The sequence below is a fragment of the Malurus melanocephalus genome, unplaced genomic scaffold, assembly GCF_030028575.1.
Source record: "Malurus melanocephalus ecotype Western Australia unplaced genomic scaffold, MMel_1.1 scaffold_484, whole genome shotgun sequence".
In the NCBI taxonomy this organism is placed as follows: Eukaryota; Metazoa; Chordata; class Aves; order Passeriformes; family Maluridae; genus Malurus; species Malurus melanocephalus.
The window spans coordinates 253434-261900 of record NW_026623716.1 but is presented as its reverse complement, the minus strand read 5'-3'; positions in this window follow the sequence as shown (position 1 = coordinate 261900).

Below are 8467 nucleotides of genomic sequence, written 5' to 3'. Positions count from 1 at the left end.
CTCCACTGGAGGATTCAACAGGCCCCAGTGATACCTCCATGAACACACAGATCCACTCTGAATCCATAAGCCATAAGGCAAAATAAAAATATAAAATCAGYAAGCTATAAAAGTTAATTTCTCCACATCTGCTCCCCTGGCACGTGCCACAGATGCTCCTCAGTCCCACACAGGATCCTGATCTGATTTCACACATGGCTGAGGCAGAGCCATGGGGCAAGGGAAGCAGCTGGATTTTTGCAGGGTTAATTTTCATGTCAGACCGGAATGGTTTGGATGGATACAGAGTTTAGAAGAAGGGGAGAGYGAGTTTCTTTTTTGACTGTAATAAATTTTAGGCTGAAAGCACTCACAGCAAGCAGAGCTTTTCAATCAGTGAAGGGTTTGGGATCTCACAGAGCATCCAGACCCACCCCCAGCCATGGGCAGGGACACCTTCCACTGTCCCAGGGTTCTCCAAGCCCTATCCAGCCTGGCCTTGGATACTTCCAGGGATCCAGGGGCAGCCACAGCTTCTCTGGGCACCCTGTGCCAGGGTCTCACCACCCTCACAGCCAAGAATTCCTTCCCAATATCCATCCATCCCTGTCCTCTGGCAGTGGGAAGCCAACACACAGCTCCAGACACTTCCCTCCATGCTTCTGCTTTGTGTTCCTGGAGAGTCTGAGGATTCACTGGCAAATAAATACCRAGGTGATTCCTCCTCCAGCCCCTGCCAGGGAGTTCTGCACCCCAAGGCAGGTAAATGAGCAATTGCTTGGAGAAGAAATTCAGATTTCAGCTGCCTCTGGGCAGATGAGCTCTGGCTCTTTCCTCCAAGGGGATTTCTCAGGGGGTGAAGTCTGGGGAAAGGTCTTGACCCTGCTAGGAAGACAGCAGCCCCAGCCAGACCGTGGGATGGGGTGTGCTTGGATCACACACACCAAACCCTTCCAAAGCCAAGACTTCCCACTTCAAACTCTGTCAAAACACAGACGATGCGGACGCATCCAATTTATTCTCAATAGGTTTTGCAGACTTTCATTTTGCTGGGCTGCTTTCCTGGAATCAAAGGCAGAACTCTCTAAGCTGCCAGATCGACAAAACCCCTGATAAAGATTTAATCCTAAACATGGGCTGTGATTATTTGATTTTTATCCTTCTTTTTTTTTTGGTCTATTGTCTGCTGATATCTTCACCTGTGTCATCTCAGCCAGGCARCCCAGTGCTGTGAACAGGAAAGATCACCACGAACAAAACCTTTTACAAGGGATTGAATTTCATCTAAAAGCTTGTAATTCTCCATAGCCAGGAGCAGTTTCTAATCTTCATATATAGGAACTTACAAGGCAAGGAATTCAAAGCTGCCGGATTAAATGAAAAATGTGAATGAAAAGCTACATGCTGGTACTCAGCTGACCTAGGCAAGTTACTGTACATTTTTCAAAGTTTTAAATTACCACTAATGGAAAACGTGGGGAGTAAGGCTGAAGTGTCTCTCTACATCATTCCTAAAAAAAAAAAAAAATCCAAAACAATGAATGAATATTTTCAGCTGAGCCCCTGATGCTTTCCAACACGGTTGGCCTCACTTTGCTCTTACTGTATAGATCAGCAGGTATCATCGGATTAGATTAAGACCAGCTGTTGGTTTCTAGTAAAGGAATTTCCCAAAAAGGTAAAATATAATTCAAGCTTAGCAGCCTAGATACTTTGGAAGAATAAAAACCTCCGCTCGTGACTGTAAAAAGCAGAGAGAAAGACATTATAAAGCATTTAAGAGCTTTGGTTTCAATTATTCTATCTTAAAGGATAGGTAAGCTTAAATTGCTCAAACTCTTTATAAAAATAAAAGGGATTGTAAATAAAATTGAAAACAGATATACAACAACCCAGTTCCCACAGGTGCATTTTCTTTCCCGGGGAAATACCCGTGTGAATTTCCAGTTTCCCATCACCTAAGGGGAGACAATGGATTCTGAAGTTACCCCGTTTGCCTTCGGACTTTGCCACAGAAGAAGAAACCTCTTGTCTTTTCCAAGCCCAGCATCCCTCTGTGTGTCTCACACCAAAGCAAAAGCTCACACTGCCCGCCGGGGTTCAGAGCGAGATCAAAGCCCTGGGCCACTCACAGCAAAACAAGAGGGTAAAGCCCAAAGAATCAAAGAAACAAAGGAAAGGTTTAAGAGATAAGGATCAGCCCCAGATATGATATTTCATCCAGATCAGATCCGGTGCAGAAGTTCAATTCAAAGTTCATAAGACAAAAATACAAAGGAGATCAGCTCCGAGGTTTCGTTGCTTTCTATCTCTCCAGGTTCCCAGTGGCATTCCCATCTTCCAGGCAACAAAGGTTTCACCTGCATTATGCAAAGYTTATCTCATCTCCTGCTCCTGGCTACTCAAATATGTATTTCAGGCATTTCTAATATCCTCACCTAGCCCTAAACCAAACGCCTCCAGCTGCATCTTGCAAACAAGGTGTGAAGCTGTGGGGTAACCAGCCAAACCAGAAATCCTCACAGGAAAGAACTTCTCCACTCATTGAGGCTTCACCAGGACATCATGTTGAAACATCTGGAGGGTTTTTTAAAGACCAGGCAAAGAAAAAAAAGCAAAAAATTAAAATCCTGCACCTCTGGATTTCTCAGAGGTGCCAAAGTTGGTGCATATTATATTTACAGCTRTAATTGTCTTGGCTTGCAGGGGAGTGCTTGGGAATAAATTGGTTGAAAGAGCCCATTTATCAGGAATTTAGGAATGAGAGGATGATGACTGGGGAGGTCTGGAGGTGTTTGGAGGTAGAGGAGGCAACTGGGAACTGAGATGTCTTCGTTCTCAGGCAAGGTGCACTCTTGGCAGTGCCTCCCCTGGAACAGCTCCTCTGAATGAGGTGAAAATATCATCACTGAAATATTGAAAATGTAGTGAAAATACCTGAAATATTGAAAATGTAGTGAAAATATCTGAAATATTGAAAATGAAAAAAATATCTCAGGTGCTTAGGTGGGGTTACAGAGACTGCAGAGAGCTGTGCTCYACAAAATCCTACAACTCTTTAAAGYTTTCACAAAAATACAACAAACATTGGCCAGGGGGGAACAATGGCTCCCTGGCAGCATCCCAGACAAACCCCGCTCCTGTGGGATGTGAGGCTTTCCATTTTGCTCCCAGAGATCTCACACACCTCCTGGAGTTCCCTCATGCTGTCTCCCAAGGTRCTTCCACAACCTCCACGCCAGAGGAGCAGAATTCCAGACCCATAAATCTTCCAGCAATTACAAGGCTTCCTCCAACCTCCTCCTGAGACAAAACAACCTCATCATCGCGGTGTCATGATGGGATTTATTTTTTTCCTTTTTTTCCCCTCTTTTCCAACACTTCAAGCTGGTGAAATGACAAGAGGGAAAGAGGTGGGATTGTCCAGGATGATCCTTCAGGAGAGCCTGACTGTGCCACAGTGATTGGGAAGCCTGTGATGGTTGGGTAGTAGGTAAAAAATCAGGTTTTAAAAATTACAATATAAAAATAAATGTATGTAAATACATATATAATTTCTTTATATGAATAATAAGAAATAAATAATAATAGAAATAAATAAATATAATAAATATAAGCATACAAATATGTTCCCAGAATAAAATGGTTTAGACAAGACCATGCCAGAAGTAAAAATAATGGGTTCTTTAGTGTTGCAGATGTGGGGGAGTTATTATTATTGTTATTATTATTATTATTATTATTGTTATTATTATTTCCTGCAATTGTTGTTGATGTAATTCTTATTTTTTGCAGTACGTAATTACTTCAGTTCTTACAAAGTAGAACTTACGGCAAGACAAAGAAAAATTTAGAAATATTTTTAAAATAAGAAAAACAAAACCCCACATTTAAATTTGCTTTTGTATTAAGCAGTCTTGAAGCTTTGGTCTGAAGAAAATGCCAAAAAGAGCAACTGATCTGTGTGTTCTTACCTGGAGTCTTGTCATGGCRCCATCACATTTGGCGAGCTCTTAAAAAGGCTCAAAGATTCAAGTGGGGTTGAACACAATTCAAAATTTCAGTTCATTGGACAACTCCCATATGATGCCACCTGTTTGAATATTTGATTAAAATAAAAAAATAAATAAAAAAAAAAAAACCATTAAAATATCACAAAGAATGTAAAATTAAAAGGTTGGGGAAACTTCGAGAATCTATGCTTAAATGAAACCAAAATGAAACTAAATTAATAAAATGGAATGAAAATTAATACAATTAAATGAAAAGAAATGTCATGGGTTTTATTTCAGAGAATACTTTTTTTCAAATTTTGCACTGAAACAAAGCAGGCTTTCTAGAATTTCATAAGACAAAGAAATGGGTTTTTTTACCAAATTCCATCTTATACTGGAAAAAAATACAGTTACAAAAACTGTAAGTGAGCCTTTTAAACTGTGATTTTTGGGCCCCACACAAGCAAAGGTGAAACAATATCCTTGTCCACAATCCCATGGTGCTCATGGCAATTACATGAAGCTGGAGCAGCATTTGTAGTTGCATACTTTTAGATCCCAAAAGATTTCATCCTCCCCAGTCCCAGGACGCTGAACCATCCCATCCATTCCTTATTTCCTCAAATAAACAACACACTCACGGGGTGGTTTGGGTTGGAAGGGACCTTTAAAGGCCACCTTGTTCCATGGGCAGGGACACCTTCCACTATCCCAGGTGGCTCCAAGCCCTCTCCAGCCTGGCCTTGGACACTTCCAGGGATCCAGGGGCAGCCACAGCTTCTCTGGGCACCCTGTGCCAGGGCCTCACCACCCTCATCCTAAAAAATTTCTTCCTTATATCCAGTCTGAATCTGTCTGATTTAAAACCATTACCCCTTGATCTCCAAGAATTTGTGATCCACCAGGGTGAGACAGGATTGCAGTTATTCCTAGGAAAGGGAAGAATTCCTAAATACTGTTAGCCCAGCCCTGTTGGCATCACTGGGTGACAGCCAGGCCACAGCATCCCTGTGTGGGCTCTTCAAAGGCTTCCYACAAGTCCTTCTTTCCTTGCCACAGATTCCCTGGGGTTGCCCAAGAGCTGGAAAATGTGGGAAAGAGCTGATTTTCTGGATTTTGCGTCCCYTGCCAAGCTCTATAGGGATGAAGTCATGGGTACCCCACACAGGGCACTCAGACTCTCCTCCTGCATCCCCATCAGCAATGGAAAGTTGTTTGGGCTCGATGGGCAAACATCTTCCTTCGGAAAGCTCTTCCCTCTCCAAAYATGACTGCGCCACTGGAAACGGTTCAATTCAGCAAAGTCATCGAGTTAAGTCATCTGAGCACATTTCCGCAGCGAGAGGAGGCCGTGCTGGGCTGGCTGGGGAGAGCAGTCGGATGCAGCCATCCCTGGGGGGAACAGATGGGGATGACACGCTGGAGTCCGGCTGGTTTCCTACAGCTCCATCCACTCCAGCTCCCAGCTTCACTCCAGCCACTCCAACACAGATCAGGGGTGGTGCAAAGCCATTTCTGCATCTGCCCTCTGCCACAGCTCCTCCCAGAGCCCACTGCTCTGCCTCTCTGCTCCAGGCCAGGTAGCAGAGTAGCGCTGRGGCTGCTCTGTGTTGTTTTTGTTGCTCCTGCTCAGCACAGCTGAGGCATCTTCCCTCCAGATGTTTGCAGGGTGTGTTTGTGCTCTCTCCGCTGATGCACGAGCACAGTCACAAGACAAGATGCTCAGCACCAGCCAACATGCCCCAGCCTAAATACAGCCTTTATTTCCACCTCACCTGTCCTCAAAACTCGSTGGGGTTTGTGATTTCCTATGTGTGTAATACAGCAGTGAAGGCTGAACAAATAAACAGGAAACCCTGAGGTCTGATGATGTTGCTCAAGAAAGGCACAAAAGCAAAAATTCCACTTATCTGAGCATCCCTCCCAAATCTGCTTCCCACACAACCTTTTGGGACATCACGTTTGCATCAGTTTCCTCAATTACTGCTTCCATCACTGGTGCGATTCTTCAAGCGGCCTCCCGAGGGTACCGCAGGGATGGCCGGGGGTGGGAGGAAAGGGGGYGTAGGAACTCAGCTCTTGTTTTCCTGAGTGCGCCTGAGGCCACAAGCCCTTTTATTTTTTTGTGACTTAACCAGGTTTCCTGGAAAGGCAATTCCKTGGATTTTCATCCTACACCTTCCTTCTGGCCGGGCTTTCACCGGTCACACTGACCATCTGTATGGCCAACCTGGGGCTGAACTGGGGTTTGGGACAGAGCTGAAGGGACCTGAAACAGGCAGGGACAGAGCTGAGGGACCTGAGACAGGCAGGGACAGAGCCTGGGGGGCAAAGGCTGAGCAAGGACCTGGAGCATGGAAAAGGATCTGCCCTCCTGCACAGGAGATCCGCAATTGTGCCGCGCAACAGAAGGAAATTGGAGCACGGGATTGAAAGACCACTTGGAAAACATTAACAGCTCATTACTGATGGTGTGTTTAAAAAAAGCCATTTTAATGTATATACACACGTCCCTGGACAGCACGTTTACCCCCAGCTAATGGCACCGAGTGGGAGCTGGAATGGTCCGTGCACAACGACCCAGCAAACTCGCAGCCCTCTCTCATTTGCAGTTTTCCTGCACAGGCTTCTCCTGACCTCTTCAAATCCCACCCCAATTACAGCCTCCCACTTGCCCCTCAATGTAAATAAATCCTGCGTGGCAGAATGGCTGCTACCAGCACGGATAAAACACCGAAGGGGAAGCACGACCTGCAGCCGGAGCTGGAAAAGGGAGAAAAAATCAGAGAGGGAGGGAGGGAGGGACTGAGCGGGGTTGGGAAGGGACATCCTCAGCATCCTCAGAGCCTGGGCACAGCTCAGCCCTCTGCGACAGCACAGAATTGTTCAGGCTGGAAAAGAACCGTGACTTCATCGAGTCCAAGTGTCCCCAGCACTGCCAAGGCCACCACTGCCCCRTGTCCCCAAGTGCCACATCCACAGGGCTTTAAATCCCTCCAGGGATGGGGACTCCACCACTGCCCGGGKCAGCTGTGCCAGGGCTGTGCAACCCTTCAGGAAGAAAATTTCCCAATCTAATATCCAAGAAATATCCAAAATAAACCTCYCCTGGCCCAGCCTGAGGCCGYTCCCTCTCCTCCTGTCCCTGTTCCCTGGAGCAGAGCCCGACCCCCCCAGCTGGCCCCTCCTGTCAGGGAGTTGTGCAGAGCCCCAAATCYCCCCTGATCCCCCTTTTCTCCAGGCTCAGCCCTTTCCCAGCTCCCTCAGCTGCTSCAGACCCTTCCCCAGCTCCATTCCCATCCYTGGACACRCTCCAGCCCCTCAATGTTGTCAYGAGGAGCCCAAAACTGAACCCAGATCTTGGATTATGGAGATCCAAAGCAACATAAAAAGGTCTACACCAAACAGAGATATCCAGCAATTCGCACCTGAGACTTCTTGTTTGGATATATAGGAAAATGCCTGAAGAAACTTAGGATCTTCCCTTGAGAAAAAATGCCATCTCCCCCGAGGCATTCAAGAGGGCTCAGAGTGAAAAAACCTGGATTTCTGCTGGCTTCCTGGGACATCCTTAGTGCTGCTGCACTAACAGTATTTTCTCTGTATTTCTGGATGGTAAAGAGCATTTTTGTATYAATGCCATATGGATACCCCTCACAGCACAGGGTGAATGGAGGGAATGAGGCAGCTAAAGCCATGCAGGCTGTTTACTCCTAAAYCTCATCTCTAAATGCATCTTCCTCTTTTACCCACTTTAACCCAGTCTCATCCCTGGGTTGGGATGCTGGGACCTCACACTTCAGTTTCCCCTGGAGCCATCATTTCCTTTGCAATTTCAAGCCACTTGTGCAATAACAGGTGTGACAGGTCTTGGGTTTCAAGCTGCTGGAGGTTGGGGSTATCTTTTGGAATTTTTTTCCTTAATTGTGGGCTTAATGCAGGGCTCATCTACTGGTCATTAAACAATTACCCTGTGGCTTGAAATTGTTTTCAAAGGACCAAATGATGTTATAATGCTCTGGAACTGTCAGCTTAATCTGTGGGGCTGTATTCAGCATAAATTATAGGCAGTTTCCATGCCACAAAAGCCGCACAAGCTCACGGATCCAGCCAAAATATTCAGCAGGAAGTGGTGCCAGGCCGCAGGGCGCGTTCTGCCAAGACAGGCAGGTGCTCAGCACGGAGAGCAGCCCCATCACTGACCCAAGAGATCCCATATTTCCTCCCCAGACAGACACACTCTCCTCAGGCCACCCCCAGGAGCCTCAGTGGGGATTTTGTCACAGCTCTGAGGTGGCAGAGCCTTCCACCTGCAGGGGACGTGAGGGGAGACCTTGCTGAGAGCTTTGGAGAGGGGCTCAGGTCCAGGGAAAAACAGGCCTTGGGCATCCCTGGAGCTGGGTGGCACTGAGGTGACACAAGGCCACCACTCCTTCCCTGCTCATGACGCGAATCCTTCCTGTCAGGAGAGCAGAGTTTGGGGGCTGGAATAG